General features: G+C 46.5%; 1 protein-coding gene across 5 annotated transcripts in view; it reads right to left on the bottom strand.

Annotated features, from left to right (window-relative positions):
- TMEM63C (transmembrane protein 63C) overlaps positions 1-15,900 on the bottom strand; it is a 78,897-nt gene extending 62,997 nt beyond the window's left edge. For 2 of the 5 annotated variants that reach the window (XM_074956014.1, XM_074956015.1), the window contains exon 1: positions 15,719-15,895. The gene's annotated coding sequence lies outside the window, so the exon portion shown is untranslated. Of the gene's footprint in view, positions 1-15,718 lie in introns of all 5 variants that reach the window. The other 3 variants (XM_074956010.1, XM_074956011.1, XM_074956017.1) reach the window with 2 other exon arrangements.
- Between the last annotated feature and the right edge of the window lie 206 nt (positions 15,901-16,106).

The raw sequence follows: 16,106 nt of genomic DNA, 5'->3' as shown, positions 1-16,106 counted from the left end.
TAAGCCGTGCACCCCCCTTGCCAATCCCATGTGGTTAAATCCTGCCTAGCTCAGCATGTGCTGACATACTGCCAGCGCACCACTCAGGGCAACAAGATTCAGCCCCTGCTGCGTCCTGCACGCGCTCCACGTCATTAATGCTGCAGTGGAAAAGGAAACAAAAGACAAGACATTGCAGCAGAGGGCAAAGGAGTCGCTTCGACTCTCCTCCCGGTACTCTTCTCAGGTGAGCCTTGAACACAGGGACAGCTTGCAACTGTCTGAGGCCAGGCTTGCCAGGTCACACACTCTGCAGCGCCAATGCCAGGACACTACGTCTGGGCCGGTGGGGGAGACAGCCCGCAAAAGGAATTTTAATATCCATCCAGGGCAGCCTGATGTATGCTGTTCAGTAAGGAGGTAGCCCTGGCACAGTCACAAACACATCACCAGCCAGGCCACCCATGGAGCTGCTCAGATAACGTGTTCTCACACAAACGCAGTCTGCCTCTCACACCTTCCCAGGTGCCAAAACCCCTATTCAACTGCCCAAATCCCCATCGATCCCTGGGCAACTTCCACACACAGCTCTGCCTTGTCAGTACAGAAACCTGCATCACTCTGAAAACTGACTATGCTGGGACAAGGGAAAGGAAACTGAGTATCAGAACAAATAACTCCGACGCCCCTGTTGTGATGGTTTTATTCCCATGTGATTCACTAGAAACTCCTTGTTTAAAATTGAAGTGAAGACACTGTAGCACACTCAGCTTGCAGCAGAATCTGCCACAGGACTGCGGGGCAGTTTGCCAGAGTGCAGGCCTTGGCTGCATCAGAGGGCTCAGCAGCTCGGGACATGGGAGCTCCAGCCCTGTCATTGCAGAGGGAGAGCCAGGGAGTGACGAGAGAGATGGTTTCCTACAGTGCGATGCAAACTGTTGAGACAAGAGGCCCTGAGGTTACCCGCACTTGTCTCTTCTGTTGCAAGGAGGTGCCCAGGAGAGGAGTGAACTATCGAGCTTGTAAGATTCCCTTAGCCTGGAATACAGGTGTCCGCACGTGGAGTTATTCAGAAAGAGCTGTTAGACAAGCCCTCACTCTGCACCCAACACAGCTCCTATGGAAGCCGGTGAGAGCTGCATCAGGCTGTTAGCACCCAGCACCTTGACTCCCAGCTCTGTTGTAAGCCCCCGGACTTCAGAGGGCAGCCCTGCTCTCTGCTCCACTCCGGGGGTTGTGTTCCCCTTCCGACTTCTCCATCCTGGATGGATTCAAAGCAACCGACTGGCTCAGACCTCCTAGTAATCTCCATTTGCTGCCTTTGCAGAGACACTGTAAGCACATTGGGCAGCCGTGTTTAACCCTAGGCCCCCTCCAGTGCTGAGGCAGGGGCTTCTCACACAATCAGCTGCAGGTGACAGAGGGGAAGAGCAGCCTGATGCTAATACTTGGGACATCACTGTGCACTCTTGCTGGAAGATCTTCCAGTCCCAGGTGCCCATCCTCTGGGACACCTCAGACCCAGGTTCACAAGGTCACAAAGGCAAAGTCTAGAGACCATTTTGGGAGCTCAGCATCAACTCGAGTATTTTATACAAGAACCCCCCCCCCCCCCATCACCTATGGGAGATCGTGAGGCAGAGCCCAAGTGCGACAGAAAAGAATGCCCCATGCCTGCTACAAGGTCATAGGGTCAGAGGCAGGAAACAGGCCCAGCACAGAACCAGAGATAATGGTTAATGGAGTGTTTGGCACTGAAAGGGAAAGCAAGATCAGAACTACAATGACTAGACAGCAAGAGACTCAGTGCAATGAGTCTGGGAGGTGACAGCAGCTTTGGGGCAACTGCCACTTGCAACCTTGGGCGGGGGGGGACTGTCAAAAGCCAATGTTGGGAAGCTGAGCACTTTTGAAATCCACCCCAGTACATAGGGACTGATCGTGGTGATTCAGTAAGGGGCACTCTTGCACTGGAATCAGTACTGACCCCAGCGCCCCTCCATGCTGCTCGGGGACACCATGCTCGTGGAGGTGTTCTGTATCAGAAGTGTAATACTGACCTCCAAACTACTTGTGCTCATTAAAGCTCTCCTAGTACTTTTCACAAGAGTCGGGCCTTCTGGGCTACATTCCAACTTGGGATATTATGTTTCACCCCATTTCAGATGGATGCCGTTCTCCTTCCTGCTCAAAAAGTTATTGTGTTGCCAAGTTCTGTCAAATGGTGGCCACTGCCCAGCTCACAGAAGGCTGCATTCAGTGGCAAGCTAAGTGCTTTGAGATCCAATACTCCCTCTCTCTCATGCTGGAAGGTGACAAATACACTTCAAGTTTACTGAGTTAGTGAGGACTGGGCTGGGAGAGGGAGGGGACAAGGCAAGCCATTCACCCCAATGTTACATTATTAAATTATTATGCAGTTTATTGGAATCTAGAAACCACTTATTATACTGCAGATAACACCCCCCTCTCCCCCCACTGTGGGAAGCTTCACCCCACCCTAGACTCAGGAAGAGGCTCCTGACAACCACAGAAAATCCCAGGCTTAGTCCGGCAGCCACACCGGTCCACCTTGTGTTAGGGGCCATACAAGGTTGTTGTGGATTCTGTATCTCAAGACCACACACTTTAAGAATCTGCTTGATGACACTATCACTGCTAAACATTTTCATCCCCATCCTCACCAAACACCCACCCCCAATCAGTAAGAGTTTGCATAATTTGGGGCATACAAAATCAAGGTGGAAAAGCTCTAATACAGGAAATGCAAGTATTTAACATTTGCAATGTCAATCATTAACAATACATATTTGAATGATAGTGATGTATGAGGAGGAGGCTTGGGGTATAGCACGGACCTCACTTTCATTAGATACAGTGGCTACTCTTTTTAATGTGAAAAATATTCAAATTATAAATAAATAAATAAAATAAAATATATATTCAACAAAATCATTATAATAATGTTAACCAAATGCTGCAGTGGGTCAAGTGGGGTGGGGGTTTTAGATCCGAAACACTTTTCTACCCACTTGCCTGAATATGTGCTAATTTTACATTTTCTATAAGTGCTTCAGTTATAGGTGGTAAGGAGCTAAGCGTTGATGCTGATGTGGTACCTTTGCCAATGTTTGCTGCCCATGATTTTGGCTGTACTTCTGACACGGTGGCACAATTCGATTGTCCATAGCCTGCAGCCAGGAATTTGGTTGCCTGTTCGATGACAGCAGGCATTGCTGCACTGATGTCACCTGCAGAAAAGGGTATATCCAGCTGGTAGACTCTTCAACACAGTGCCTTTGTGAAGGACAAAATAGGAAGCTACTGTATCAGGCTGAAAGTACATGGGCATCTAACAGTCCTGGTACAATGTTGTGGTGTTGCTCCACAATAGCATGGATGCTTATTACAGCTCTCTCTTGGTGCACCCATAATCAATAAAGATGTTAGGACCCATTCAAGGCAATGGTGCAAGAGTAAGACAAATGTGGGTGTCATCTGATAATACTGATATTCCCACCAGTTTCTCTTTTGCAACCATCACCATTTGTTGGACAGTGATGCCGTCAGGTTCTTCATGTGAGGAGGCCGTATCTTGTCGGTTGATCACCCCACCTCCCCAGTTGATTTAAACTGGAATATTGTCTCTGATTGTGATGACTGGCTTGTGCTTTGGAATGTATTATTGGTGAAGATTCTTGTCTTGAATGAGTTCTGTATAAATGATGTCTATCAACTGTTTCTTATTATCAGTTACCATCAAGACAACTTTCTGTGGAGGCAGCTGTGTACTTTTACTCAACTAATCCATTCTGCTTGCTTCTGTAGTTCTGCTAGATCTTGTGACACACTTTGTGCTGAAGTCTTGGTACGTGTCAAAGATAAGATATACATCACCTACTGCTCGCTTGTGTACAGGGTAAACTCTGAAATTGGTCACAAAGTCCTTGATGATACCACTTGCTGACCACTGTACTACCCAATGAACTCCAGAACTGTCAATGACTGTGCAGGTGACTTCTTGTGTAGTATGTCTATTAACATCTGCTTCCTTAGCCTTGGCAATCCTCATGTCACCAGAGTCAGTAAACACTGACATGGGTACAGGAGCCTACTCGTGTGACAAAATATTCTTGATGTCAACCTCTCGTGAACTTACTTGTAGTCCCATCACTCTTGAATAAACAATAGTGTTAACTACCTTTGTTGGACCAACCTGTCCAAACTTTGCTGTCACTGCCAATGTCTCTACTAACCTTGATATTGTGTCATAGAACCCTGTGAGACAGCTACATTCAAATTCTTGCATTTGGTGAATTCCAGTTGTACCTGTGTCATCTACATTGACTGATGGTGGTGCCACTCTACCACTGACAACATTTACTATTGTCTGTGGAGGCTTATGGCAGGTGGGGGCGGGGGGGGGGTGTCTTAGGGATCAATGCACAGCATTAGCTTCTTACTAATGGCTTCCCTGTGACCCTTGCATCTGCAGAAATCCTTTATTTCATTTCTTCTTTGTGGATCTCTTGTACTTGTGCCTCCTGGTTGCTGTTTATGTTTGCAATGTCTTCCACCAGCAAGCTGCATACGTGGAGGCTAACAACCCAGTCTCAAGAGTCTCTGGTTTCAGGGTGATCTCAGTGATTCCACCAGAGCCACAGTCATTCTTCATGAAGATGGTTTCAATGTACAAGTCACTGCATATACCATTCCATATTCCTGGACCATGGTGCATGAAGAAAAACAGCTGACCATGTGTTTGGTTTATATCCTGTTAGTGTCTATAACTGTCCAATATTTGAAAATTAATTCTCAAGAGTGAATATGTAAAGAATTTAAGTGGCAGGCTCAGAGTACAAGAAAAATAAGCCTTGTGTCTCGGTTCGGGGAGGATGAGGGGGCGTGCAAGCAAGGTACACTGCTAATACAGACACAACATATGCACTTCCTTGCTAATTATGTTCCATAAGAAAATATTAGTTTGAAGTTTTCATTAAAAATAATTGAAATTCAATTAAAGCGGTTTCACTTTCACTTGGCTTGTGAATCAGGAAGGGGTGGTAGTAAGTGCTGATATTTCAAAATGCTCAACAGTGACAACAGTGTCATCAGGCAGTTTCTTCACATTTAGGGTCTTGAAATTCAGAACCCACACCCCACACACTATATGGACACTAAAACAAAGTACTGCCATAATCTTGCATTTGGCTATGGGCCTAGCTTTTTCAGAGTACAGTGGACATTTGGTTTGGTCTGCAGCCCTTCTCCAGCCAGGCTGCAACTGCAATCTCACAGCCCTTCCACCCACTGCAGACTACAATCCAGCCACTTCAATGAACCACTCCCCACACCCCTCTGTCCACCCCCCACTTCATAGGAGTTTAGTCTGAAGAAACACACAGGGCATCAGGCAAAAGACTAACAGAGAGACATATAAAGAAAGGAGAGACTCAGAGAAGGCCTGTGGGGTTGGGAGGAGGAGGAGGTGACAAAGGTGTTTTCACGTTGTTCAGGAAAGCTATTCCCCCAAATCCCACTCCCTTCAGTCCTATACAGCCATCTATTAATGATGGGAACTGCCTACAGAGATGGCCAGTGCCCAGTAAGGTAGGAACTAAATTTCTTTGGAGCTCTGGTATGCCTAGGGTGACCCGATGTCCCGATTGTATAGAGACAGTCTCGATATTCAGGGCTTTGTCTTATTTCAACTCCTGTAACCCCCATCCTGATCTTTCACACTTGCTCTTTGATCACTCTCGGTGGGCCATGGTGTGGAAGCCCCTCTCCCCGCAGGGGATAAATGGGGTAGGGATGCCTTGAGATGCAGCTGTGTCTCCAAATGCACCAGCACTGCCACACTTGCTATTCATATTCGTCGTGGGCAATACATTTCTGTCACTGACTAAGCAAAGGGTGAGCTGTGCGTCCTCTGGACAGGATGTTTCTTTTTGCCCAGGCAGCAGGCCAAGCACCTGACACCAGAGCAGGTTCATTTTTAACTCTTGCCCACACACAAACAGATGTGGCATTGGACAAAACTCAAACCAGTAAAAATAAACCTTGGGTGCTCCTGGTCCCAAGGATTTATCTGGAGTATGCCCCATTCTCACACACACACATAGGCCTCAGGCCAATCCCTGACACAGAGTTACAGAAATCCAGTTACACAGGTTAATCCCATTAATCCTGGAGAGAGACATCACCCTGCTGACACAGCTGCTCCCTCTGCCTCCCACAGCGGGATCAAAACGGGACAAAGGGAATTGAAAGACTTTATAATCTGCCAGGATCCAAGATCAGGATTAGGTGGCTTCCCATGCGAAAACCAGAGCGGAGTCTAAACCCAAATTCCAGCTCCAAATGCCCTCAGACTTTGGGGAAGCTCAGGTCTAGAGATAGGTGCTGGAACTATAGGTGTGGCTGCACCCCTGGCTTAAAGTAATTTCCATTATATACAGGGTTTACAGTTTGTTTCAATGTCTCTCAGCACCTCCACTATAAAAATTGTTCCAGCATCCCTGGGTCTAGGGCAAATGATGCAGCTTTGGCCTCTCTCTCATTGCAATTGAAAATATCCCAAGCACCAACCAAGCCTAGAGCTGTCCTCCCTGCCTTGCTCACTTGGTTCATATTTTAGCAACATGGGCCGTCATAGCACCCTGAACTCAGATCTTGGGAAGCAAGAGAAGGGAGAAATGATCTTCAGCTACTTGGTGTTAAAACAAATGTTTATAATTCGTGGAGTCTGACCAGATTTGGGGACTGACTGAGACTCCTAAAAAGGCTGACAAAGGAGGTGCTGTCGTCATCATGAATAGGTCGGAATATGAACAAGAGGCTGCTAGGCAGCTCTCCAACACCACTTTCTACAAGCCATTACCTTCTGATCCCACTGAGGGCTACCAAAAAAAACTGCACCATTTGCTCAAGAAACTCCCTGAAAAAGCACAAGAACAAATCCGCACAGACACACCCCTGGAACCCCAACCAGGGGTATTCTATCTGCTACCCAAGATCCATAAACCTGGAAATCCTGGATGCCCCATCATCTCAGGCATTGGCACCCCGACAGCAGGATTGTCTGGCTATGTAGACTCCCTCCTCAGGCCCTACACTACCAGCACTCCCAGCTATCTTCGAGACACCACTGACTTCCTGAGGAAACTACAATCCATCAGTGATCTTCCTGAAAACACTATCCTAACCACTATGGATGCAGAAGCCCTCTACATCAACATTCCACACAAAGATGGACTACAAGCCGTCAGAAACAGTATCCCCGATAATATCACGGCAAACCTGGTGGCTGAACTTTGTGACTTTGTCCTCACCCATAACTATTTCACATTTGGGGACAATGTATACCTTCAAATCAGCGGCACTGCTATGGGTACTCGCATGGCCCCACAGTGTGCCAACATTTTTATGGCTGACTTAGAACAACGCTTCCTCAGCTCTCGTCCCCTAATGCCCCTACTCTACTTGCGCTACACTGATGACATCTTCATCATCTGGACCCATGGAAAAGAAGCTCTTGAGGAATTTCCCCATGATTTCAACAATTTCCATCCCACCATCAACCTCAGCCTGGACCAGTCCACACAAGAGATCCACTTCCTGGACACTATGGTGCTAATAAGAGATGGTCACATAAACACCACCATATACTGAAAACCTACTGACCGCATGCCTACCTACATGCCTCCAGCTTTCATCCAGACCACACCACATGATCCATTGTCTACAGCCAAGCTCTACGATACAACCGCATTTGCTCCAACCCCTCAGACAGAGACAAACACCTACAAGATCTCTATCAAGCGTTCTTACAACTACAATACCCACCTGCTGAAGTGAAGAAACAGACTGACAGAGCCAGAAGAGTACCCAGCAGTTATCTACTACAGGACAGGCCCAACAAATAAAATAACAGAACGCCACTAGCCATCACCTTCAGCCCCCAACTAAAACCTCTCCAATGCATCATCAAGGATCTACAACCTATCCTGAAGGACGACCCATCACCCTCACAGATCTTGGGAGACAGGCCAGTCCTTGCTTACAGACGGCCCCCCAACCTGAAGCAAATACTCACCAGCAACCACACACCACACAACAGAACCACTAACCCAGGAACCTATCCTTGCAACAAAGCCCGTGGCCAACTGTGTCCACATATCTATTCAGGGGACACCATCATAGGGCCTAATCATATCAGCCGCACTATCAGAGGCTCGTTCACCTGCCAATGTGATATATGCCATCATGTGCCAGCAATGCCCCTCTGCCATGTACATTGGCCAAACTGGACAGTCTCTACGTAAAAGAATAAATGAACACAAATCAGACGTCAAGAATTATAACATTCAAAAACCAGTCGGAGAACACTTCAATCTCTTTGGTCACTCGATTACAGACCTAAAAGTGGCAATTCTTCAACCAAAAAACTTCAAAAACAGACTCCAAAGAGAGACTGCTGAACTGGAATTAATTTGCAAACTGGATACAATTAACTTAGGCTTGAATAGAGACTGGGCGTGGATGTGTCAATACACAAAGTAAAACTATTTCCCCATGTTTATTTCCCCACCCCCCCACTGTTCCTCAGACGTTCTTGTCAACTGCTGGAAATGGCCCATCTTGATTATCACTACAAAAGGTTCCCCCCTACCCCCCCGCTCTCCTGCTGGTAATAGCTCACCTTACCTGATCACTCTCATTACAGTGTGTATGGTAACACCCATTGTTTCATGTTCTCTATGTATATAAATCTCCCCACTGTACTTTCCACTGAATGCATCTGACGAAGTGAGCTGTAGCTCACAAAAGCTTATGCTCAAATAAATTTGTTAGTCTCTAAGGTGCCACAAGTCCTCCTTTTCTTTTTCTAAACCAAACAGACACACAAAGCTGAAAATGCTTTTTGGGTCACTTTTTGGTAGCACCTTTTAGTGTTCAGCGCACTGGTCTGGGAGCCAGGAATTCCTGAGGTTAGTCTCATCTCTGCCACCGACTCACCAGGTGGTCTTGAGCCAGTCAAGCCATCTTTCTCTGCTTCAGTTCCTCTCCATCCCCACCCACCACCTGTAAAATGCTGGCTCTGCTGCTGCATGAATAGGACGTAGGGAGAGGCACAGCATGGAAACGGTGCCTTATAGTGAGTCTCTCAGAAGAGTTTTTGCATCTCTGCTGTTTTCTGCAAAATTTCAGTTTTCCTTAAAAAAAAAAAAATACTACCACCAAAATAAGGGTGAACTCCTGGCCTCATTGAAGCCAATGGTAAAACTCCTGCTGAATTTCAGTGTGGCCAGGATTTCACCTCCAGCCCTTTTGGTTGTGAAGAAAAACTCCTGACTGTGATTCAGTGAGACAGCAGTACACCGAGTCTGCAGCCAGAGAGAATGAAGCAGCAGTTTTCGGGAGGTGTAATTGCAATGGTGAGTTAATTCTGAAACCGAACAACTACGCCAGACATTTCAACACTTAAGCATTTCACTGCAGATCATGTTAGTAGAAACATCTAGCGACTGCACTGTCTCCACTGGGGCTGGACTGATTTGAAAGGACACGCCTCAAGAAAAAGGTAGTAAAGTTTTAAAAATGCAAGTAACCGAACATTTTATTCACTCATTTTTTGATCCTTAACAGAAAAGGATGTGAGGAAAGAACATGAAGCGAAAAGAAAGACCTTGGGGAGGTGTTGGGGCGGGGGGAGAGAAAGAACAAGTACATTTGATAGAATCCACTCAGTAACAATACAGTATCCTGGATTAATCAGCTTAATGGTTGTTTAAGATAAGAGAACAGAACAACAAAACACAAGTCCTCAAGAGTGGTGTAACAGGCTCCCTTCTCTGCCCTTTGTACCACCACAAACCGACTGGATGCTTCTGCTTTCATGAACACCGCTGTTATTTATTGGGTCCTCTCCACCAGGTCACCAGGACAGTCTTGTGCAGCAACATACAATTAGAAGTCAACTTCTCCCTTCCGGGCAGAGAGTACAAGATCTCACCATCCTGGGATCCTTATTCCCTAGCCCCTGCCAGCCTTCCTCATTGCATTGCCTTCCTCCCTGTCTTTTAACTGTTCCCGGCTGATTGTTCTCATTAGCTGTCAGCTTCCTGCCTACTTAAGCCATTGAGCACCCATTCCCCCAATTAAATCCACTCCACGGGATAGATAGCTAGTCCCTCAGGGTATGCCTACACTGGAATTAAACACACACAACTGGCCTGGGTCAGCTGACTCAGGCTTGTGGGGCTTTAAAATTGAGGTGTAGATGGTCAGGCTTGGGCTGAAGCCCAGGGTTGTAGGACACTCTCTCCTCACCGGGTCCCAGAGCCCAGGCTCTAGCCTGCACTCAGACATCTATACTGCAATTTTACAGCTCAAGCCAGCGGACATGGGCCAGCTGTTGGTGTTTAATTGCAGTGCGGACATACCCACGGTGACCAGAGTGCTGAGTCAGCTCTAAGCACCTAGCATTCTGTCACACGTCCAATAAGAACTGCCCAAAGCACAAACCCACACTCACACTGCAGTTCAAAAAGTTTGGTTATTTTCTCCCTTCTTGACATTATATTTCCCTCCCGCCCAGCTCTGCCCTCTCAGGTTCTGATCAAAGACAGAAGCTGAAGCACTGACACACCCCATGAAACGTTGCTCTCAGTGGATTCCCAACCCAGCTGGAGGCAGAAAAATCTAGAAATCTCTCAAAAGGAGTCTGAGATTTTGAACCCAAGGTCTGAGAGAACTGCATATATATCCAAACTTCTGCCCATTCCTACAAATTGCACCACGAGGGTCACCCACTGGAGATCTTGCCTTGGTCATAAAACTGACAAGACAAAGCATTTGGTGGCTGATGGTCAGTAGAGGAGCAGCCCATGGGGTTATATTGTCCTCTCTCATCCAGGCAGTTCAGAGCACTTTAATCTTCCTACAGCCAACTGAACCCACACAAGAGAAGAGGCAGCTTTTGGCAGGAACCCTGTCACCCACTTCTAGGGCAGGGAAATTCCCTCTGTGATGCTGCTGTGCCCTTCCTTCGTTGCTTCGATCATGTCCGTTGCGGCAGCCTCCAATATCTGCCTCAGCCTGACATTCCTGGCTCCTGCCTCTGCCCCACCAGCCCTTTAATGTCACACTGATGTTGGCTTTTGTTTGAAGGATTTCTCTGTATGGTCAGCACAAGGATAATACACATCTATGTGCTGCATAGCAGAGGACTGCCATAGGATAGTCTAAGAGAGCGGCAAGCTCAGGCACTCAGAGGGGCACTTTTATTAGTAGTAAATTGTACGGTGGTAGCACTCTGAGGCCCGAGCTGGGACTGTGCCAGGTGCTGTGCTAACTATCCCTATCCTGAAGGATTTGGAGTCTGATTTAAGATCCACACACAGATTTTATGCCCATATAATTATTTGGATGGGGTGAGACGAAGTTATTCCAGTATAAAGGTGCTTATACCAGTATCACTTATTCCCATAAGGGAAGGGGAATAAGCACAGGTATAACTGCATCCATACTAGGGGGATTGTTTGGCTTTAACTATACCCGTGCAGTGAAAGTAGTACGATGTTTGTGTGTAGACTAAGATGAGACACAGCAACTGAGCGTGACAAACACAGGAGGATGAGTAACAGTGATCACAGGTCTGTGTAACTACCAGTTACACAGGGGAGGCAATATGATTTAGGAGCTAGAGCACTAGACTGGGAGTGAGGAGACCTGGGGTCTAATCCTGGCTCTGCCAGTAACCTGCCACTTCACCTTTGTGGCTCTGTTCCCCTCCCATTCTGTGTGTCTTGTCTCTTTAGATTCTGCTCTGAAGAGCTTGTCCCTTGCTATGTTTACGTACAGCACCTAGCACAATGGGACCCCAGTCTTGGCTGGGGCCTCTAGGAGCTACTGAAATACAGAGTAAGTGTTCCTTCAGGCATAATTAGCTAGGGGAGGGATTCAGTTATAAACTAATAAATAATGTTACCACCTGCTAACAGTATTTTGTCACTGTCAAACTACTAATCAGAGCTCCATGTGAACTGATGACTCAGGGCTAGATTTTTAAAGGTATTTAGGCACCCTGGTGGGATTTTTAAAAGCACCTAGGCACCAAACTCCCATTGGTTTAACACAGAGATGGGCATCTAGATACCTTTGAAAATCACACTGGGTGCCTGCCTGGACCTCAAGACACCTAAATGCCTTTACAAATCTGGTCCTTAGTCCTGATGGATTCCACATTCCATTATCAGACCCACTTTCCACTCCCCAAACACCTTCTAGACCTTTCAACTGAAAACATTATCCCCACAGAGCTTTACAAGCAATAGATTCCAGGCTATTTCTTCATTTATCAAATGTCACAGGTAAACTTATTCTAGACTTTTTGAACTCCAGGGCAGATTGGAAGAGGCCCTGGGGGTTTTTTGCCTTCCTCTGTAGCATGGGGCACGGGTCACTTGCTGGAGGATTCTCTGCACCTTGAAGTTTTTAAACCATGATTTGAGGACTTCAATAGCTCAGTCATAGGTGAGAGGTTTATTGCAGGAGTGGGTGGGTGAGATTCTGTGGCCTGCATTGTGCCAGAGTAGATCAGAGTAGATGATCATAATGGTCCCTTCTGACCTTAATATCTATGAATCTATGAAACTGGGGAATTACGAACAACTTAGAACAAACGTGAATCTCAGTCTTGTAATAATCTAAAATCAAACCTGCTTTTCCTCAGGCCTCTCTCATAAGTGATACAATGTTTTCCTCAAAGTGGAGGTACAAGACACTAGTTTAATTGCTGTAAATATGTTTACCATAAAGAAGCGCTGCTTTTAGGAAGGCAAGATTGATGAATGTAGAACGCAATATTGTTTATATCACTCATATGGAATAGCAAGCTCTTACACCACAAGAATACTGATATTTTCATAAGAGTTAATGTGACTGACTGATTAGTTTAATATCAATTAAATCCAGTTGTGGGTGTTAGAAAGTTGTCTCTATCTTTGTTAAAACACCACAATTTAAAGAGGGATGTGTTTTCTAGAAGAAATGGGGTAATATTCAACAACACTGACAATCCCTCCTTCTATGAGAGGGGGGAGACAGTCTCAAATCTGGTTTAGTTTAACTGAAACTGGAAGCTCCTGGAGCAAAAACCTGTCATGTTTAATTTGTCTGTAAAGCACCGTGCACACCTCTGGCTCTGCATACATAATAACTAACAATGATCACCAGGGCTGTTATTACAATCTCTCATTGCAGGATCTTTGTATGCTTCCAGCTGTTGGTGCTGCCTGAACTGGGGATTAATTAGTTAATGTTTGTGACAATCTTTGAAGATGAGAACATGCTACCAAAGTGTCAAGTTTTATTACATAAAATGAAGGGTTTACAGGCATTCAGATATGGTTACACTGTAGTCACAGGAAGGCCAAGATGTTGATACATAAACAAGGCAGAGAATCAAAACTGCAGAGAGGCTGAAAGTGCGTTTTGGCTGCCGATGAGACCACAAAGTGGTAGATTTTTGCATTGCTTTGCAGGAGGATGTATGCTGGACCAAGTTAAGACAGTTCCTTCCTGAGAGCTTTCCTCATGTCCACTCACCCTTCCACCCCTGTACTATACCAGTTTAGACATGTTAGCCGGAGGAGCATCAGTATAGCAATGGACCAGCAGGGCTCTCCCTGTCCCCACCCCATAATTCAGTGGGCTGTAACTGTCCATTGTACAGCCTTCTGCTCTGGTCTGACTCTTTTTCCTGTATTTTCTCCATGCACTTTTCCACAGCACCTCTCATGCCACACGACACATACCTAGGAATCACTCAACCCCCACAGATATTCAGCCTCATCTGGAGTGGAACATCATCATTCAGCCCCTGCATGTTTCAAGGAGGGGAATAACTTCCCCAGCTGAGTCCCTGGGGGATGGCACTATTCATGCTTACTTGTTCTCTGAGCTTTATTTTAGAATCCTCCGTCACTTGCCACCCCCCCCCCCCCGAGTGGAATTGCCAAGTTTGCAGGGAGAACCTGTATCTAGACACTAACATCATTCCCTCCCTGCTGGAACTGTCTGGAATGTAAGAACACAGAGGCATTGGTCATTCAGTGAGATTTTCACCAAACAGTTAAATGGAGATACCCACACAGACAGAACCTTGGCCAGACAAGGCTGTTCCTCCTCAATAATAATCGATTAGCAAATGATCATATATTATAAATACACACTGCTCCATAGCCATTCCTTACACTGAATGAGGTAGCAAGCAAGGGAGACAGCGACGTTACGTATCTGTGGGTGGCTTTAGATGAAGTCATAAGCCATGAGTGAGCAGCTCGGCCAGAGCATTAGATCATCCCAACCCCATCGGTACTTTCAGCTGGAGTCATCAGTTTCTCAGTGCTCAGTGTTTTTATGTGAAATGAGGTAGAATAGTCTTTTTAGTGCCAGCATGAAGCATTTCCTGGCATTTCCAATATCACAAGGCACAGAGCTCCAGGAAGGAGGATTTTGAAGCCCTGACGATGTGGGAAACTGACAACAAGCCATAGAATGATACAGTGGAGGCAGCATGATATTTTATTTCCCATCAAGGGAAGGAAGCAGCACCCTTCAACGTACAGGGACTCAGATTGGGAGTCAAGAGACTGGAGCTCTATTCCTGGCTCTATCACTGACTTTATTGTGTGATTTCAGAGAAGTCCCTTTACCTGGCTATGGCTCAGTTTCTCCATCTTGAATAACATTGCTCCCATGCCTTTAGCAAGTGCTTTGGGATCTATGGCTGAAAAGCTCTATAAGTGTTACTATTATCACCACCACTCTATGGAAAAGAAAAGTAGAGATAAGAGTGTAATTATGCAAAAATCACCCCCATCACTATAACAATATGCATCCCGGATTCACCTCCTGCTTTCTTGGAGTGGTAAACGTGGCACTAGGATAAGGAGTAGCAAGAGGTCACAGAAGTTGCCATCAGAGTGCCTCCAGTGAACTCATTAAGAAGAATGGGCATGTGTATAAGTGACAGCCACAGCCACGTTGTACAAGGAGGGTTTTAGCAGGAGATATTAACAACATGTTCTGTCAGCACTTTGGGGTTTTTCTACCTAACTTACCCAGCTGAAAAGAATTCCAGCCCCTTTCCAACACCCAAAGATCCACAGGGATGCTTCCCCACCTACAGTCAGGATCTTACAACCAAACGATAGGGGACACACACAGATTCTCCCTCCCTCTCTTTTTCCTTTTTTGGAGGGGCTTGATTTCTTTGTTTTAAATGCACCTTGTTCCACCAGGTCCTTCTGACCCAGTGCATGCTGCCATGGAATGAGATATCAGATTCTGTTCCACATGATCTAATAGTCTGAGCCCAATTTTGGCCCCTTTTCTCCACTAACTCAGTAGGAGCTAAAAACAACACGCATAGGAGAAAACACATCCACTGAGCAAAGGGAACATCCCCGCTCCAAATAGAACAATATCCCCTCCCTCAATCTCCTCCACTTCTCCTAGTCCAGATCCCTCTCACCTCTTCTTGCGCAAGAAATGATAATATTGCATATTTCAGCCACTACCCCAGGAAACCATGGGATCAATTAAAGGCAGCCAGCCCTTTGGAGCTTCTCCTCTGAAATCCTCACTCTATTCATGCATGGAATGGCTGCTGCTGATCGTCCCCCTTTGCTCAGGCTGAGGGGAGAGATGAAAAGATGTTGTTCCCTACCTGCAAGAGGGCAGCTGAGATCTCAGTCCTTCTCACCATCAACAGCAGCAGAAAGCCAGCCCCACCTGCTAAGGGACCGTCTGCGAACTACCAGCTGCACAAGGGAGCCACATAATTTCTCTGCCCCTCCCTCCCGGCTCAGCAGCACTCCCAAGCTAACCGGACCTGGCAAGGAACCTGGGCTAACTACATCAGTCTATGCAAACACCCCGGGGGGGGCAGGGGCACCACAACAAACCCACGCAGCGACAGTCTGCAAAGTACCAGCTGCAAATATAAAGGGCTCCTCCCTTTTAGCAACAGCAACAGAAACCCCAGACCAAACCAGCTCCCTTTTCTCTCCCCGCCTTGGTGGTTTTGTACGTGTGCAACGATCCGTTCTGTGCAA

The sequence above is a fragment of the Natator depressus genome, chromosome 6 (assembly GCF_965152275.1).
Source record: "Natator depressus isolate rNatDep1 chromosome 6, rNatDep2.hap1, whole genome shotgun sequence".
NCBI classification, from domain to species: Eukaryota; Metazoa; Chordata; order Testudines; family Cheloniidae; genus Natator; species Natator depressus.
This window is presented reverse-complemented; position numbering and strand designations above follow the sequence as displayed.